General features: G+C 35.5%; 1 long non-coding RNA gene across 1 annotated transcript; it reads left to right on the forward strand.

Moving 5' to 3' along the window:
• The first annotated feature begins 521 nt into the window (after nt 1-521).
• Nucleotides 522-3,085, forward strand: LOC147476209 (uncharacterized). The gene is made up of 3 exons (XR_015207297.1): nt 522-911; nt 2,068-2,152; nt 2,943-3,085. It is a non-coding gene; the product is annotated as an uncharacterized LOC147476209 (long non-coding RNA).
• Nucleotides 3,086-3,608: the final 523 nt, after the last annotated feature.

The raw sequence follows: 3,608 nt of genomic DNA on the forward strand, positions 1-3,608 counted from the left end.
TATTATTCTTTTTTAGACCAAACTTTTTAATTAAAGGGTACCCCAAAAGTTTCACCCATTAAATTTTTGGAGAGCTTTAAACAAAAGGGAATTGAACTTCTTATATGATTGATTGTATTCTCTTTTTAGACCAAACTTTTTTAATCTAAAAGGGCATAGATATGTTTCACCCATTAAATTTTTGGAGAGCTTTAAACAAAAGGGTATATTGGTCATTGTACTTACCAAATTATTTACCGTTTAATCGAAAAAGTTACAATTTAAAACTTTTATTTTCTTCGGTTCTATGGTTATATAAGACTTCACCATTATCCCTCTTTTTGTCTTTTATTCACCACTTTAGGATTATCCTAATTGGAGAAAAAAGAAAAGGTTTGTCTTTCCATTCTTGACCTTACCCTGAATGAATGATTGATTGTAAATCATAGATATGGTTTCGTTTAGTTTACTAAATATTTATTTTATCTTATATATAATGCAAGAGGTGTTTTCAACAATCATATTTTATTTTGCTTTGTTTTGAACGTTTATTTCTGCTTTGACTTGGATTAAGGAAGCTCATCAGGGTTCAAAATTGTGATGATGTCTACAAACTGACTGGAGAAACTGGAAGCTGTGAGTAATATCTATAACATTCTCGTGAAGGAAATAGTTTTTTTTTGCATGTTTGAAATCTTATCATATTTCTTTTTCATGGCTTCTGAGGTCTTCAAACATCAAAAGTATGACAAGAAGGTTGATGTTTTCCACATTTAGTTTGCCTTCTGGGAAAAAGCAGCATAGGTTTTCCGTTAATTTTATGGCTTCCTAAACCTCTTTGTAGATGCTTGAAGGTGATCCACCAATGTCAAATTATGAACCTTATGAAGCAGCGAAGTATGTTCGAAAGGCTACATCCCTAAACTGAGAACGTAAGTCAACTTGCAGTATATTGCATTTTTGAAGGGCAAAGCAATTTTTCTGTTCTCACTATAAATTCACATGGACATCTTATGAATCATTTAGGACCTATTTAATCAGTGGTCACCAACAGAGATCACAACTGTCGAGTCAGCTTAAGAGATGTCACAGCTGTTGACTTAGTTAGTTTGACGGGCAAGTGACCACTAACAACTGATTTAGGAATGTATCAGTCATGTCCATAGAAGTGTTCCATCTGACATACATAAACTTAAAGGACTACTAAATTTTAGGATGGCGCTCATACCGTCGGCCCAAGCATCCCCAACAACTCCAGGCATACACACTGCTTGAGTTATTCATGCAAAGAAGGTCGTCTTGGTAGGGATACACACCGCCAAATGGCGACAACACAACACGAGAACATTCACCGGTGACACTTCCATTGTGGAAAATTTTGGGTTTTTTCCCTCGAAACTCAACAGATCTGAGAAAGGAAAAATGCAAATGCCCTCCAAGTAGGCCCAAACCCCAATCCCTAAGTAACCATTTCGATATCAAAGTTGCCGCCATTGAATGATTCATGCACAAGTTTAATACTGCTAACATCAAGACACACCCTTACAAAAAGGGAAGTATAGCAATTAGTGCAATCACCTTCAACATGACTTAACAACGTGAACTGTGGACGAAACAAGATTCTACTTGAATTGATAAAAACACAGAAAATTTTTTAGGTGTATAAAGCATTATTATATGCACATCTTTGCAAGTTTCTTTTACCTCCTTTACACTCTTCCACTACGGCACACATGACCTTTAAAATTTCAACAGATTTTGAATGTTATGGAAAAACAAAATGTCATCATGCTATGTATTGACAACATATATATCACCTTATGAACATACTCTTAGTTGAGTCCAGCGTACTACGAAATATATAGGCTTTTCAAATAATAATAATATTCATTTTTGGAAAAAATTTGTAGTTTATAAAAATGTTGATAGAGTATGTTACATAAATTTATTTTCAGCATTTGATTTCTACTATAAATTGTACCATATCTATGCAAAATGATATTTGCATTTATTGCTTATTATGTAGTAAATATTATTATCTTCGTCAAATGTCGCTAATATCTGACGACTTTGTGATACACTGTATAGTTGTAAGCTGATGAGCACAAGTCTATGGTATATTGAACGTGACAGAGATTGCAAAGTGAAAAGGATTCATGGCATGATGACTGAAGTGAGTTTTTTGCCAAAAATATTAATTGAGGAGTAGTAATGATAGATGGTGGATTGTATAGTTAATGGAATAACCTTAGATTTAAAACTTGGTTGATAATACAATTGTAATATACTTTTTATGTTGTTATTACCTATTACCTTTGATTGCATATAATTACCAATTTATTATATGGCAGGTCTTCCATTTTAGAATAGCAACTTCAAATTTACCACCCCCTGCAAAGTTTAGAAGTGGGCATTTGCCCCCGGAGTTTATTCCTATAACTCGTGTTGTACCTGAGGATTTAGATGATAGTGAGTTTGGGAGTGATGTAGATGAGACTACAGACTCAGAGGAGGAAGTTTATGGTGGTCGGTATTCTTTGGATTCTTCGCCGCAGAATGATACACTACGTATAACTACTAATGGTTTAGCTAAGAAGAATATGAATTCAATATCGAAAAAGCCACATTATTTTAGTGACGTTGTTTATTCATATTTTAGCTCGTAGAGGGAGACAATAGGGAATGGTAATGAGAGAAATGGACAAGGAGGGGGAGTTGGAAATAGGTATCAGCAAGAGTATACGGATGAAGAATTGTCGGGTTCGGCAGTATATAAGATTAGGATTTAAGAATTTAAATCTGTACAAGTCTATTTTGTTTTTGGATTTCATTTATGCATTTTCCCTTCGATCTGTCGACGAACCTCTTTTGAAATTCAAGTGAGTATAGTTCTATTGCCCCATCATCTTACCAGTTTTCCTGATATTATCACGTGCTTACCTCTTTCTTTTAAACTTGCGCAGTTTGTTGAAGATATACAAGTCATCACGTCTGACTTTTGTTACATTAACAATCAATTGTGACTCTGAAGAGGCCAATAGAGTCAATGGTGTCGCAGAGGATGGATACGGACACTGTAAAACACAGTCCTGGTTTATGGCCTGCAGCTTCATATGGTAAAGATGTCATTATCAGATTACTTGACACCGGCTTTTGGTAAAGGGGATGTATTTTCAATGACAGAGCAATGACACACGGTCTTATGAGATGGAAAGGTAATGTCTGGAACAACATTCAGCCTTTCCAATTGCAACTTCAAGCTCTTAGGGGCTCGGTCCTTTAGCAAAGGACTCAATAAAGGGGTATAAACATATCCAAGAACTTTGATTATGACTCGCCAAGAGACTTTGAAGGCTATGGAATGCACACATGATAAGAGCCCAAAACTGTAGTTTTAACCCTTAATAATCATCTTGTTAGACCAATTATGTGAATAATAAGTAAGAAAGGTGCGAGAAATGTACCACTTTAATGAGATCTGAGGAGCAAAACATCTTTTCGGACCTCGAATTGGGCATACCTTATGTCAAAACGACCGGCTCGGAAAGAGCTTTGTAATGGTCCAAGCCTTGACCCAATCAGAGGAGCAGAAGTGGACGAAAAGTCTGTGGAAGTCAACTGCAGCTGAA

Source organism: Coptis chinensis, chromosome 9 (genome assembly GCF_015680905.1).
Source record: "Coptis chinensis isolate HL-2020 chromosome 9, ASM1568090v1, whole genome shotgun sequence".
Taxonomy (NCBI): domain Eukaryota; kingdom Viridiplantae; phylum Streptophyta; class Magnoliopsida; order Ranunculales; family Ranunculaceae; genus Coptis; species Coptis chinensis.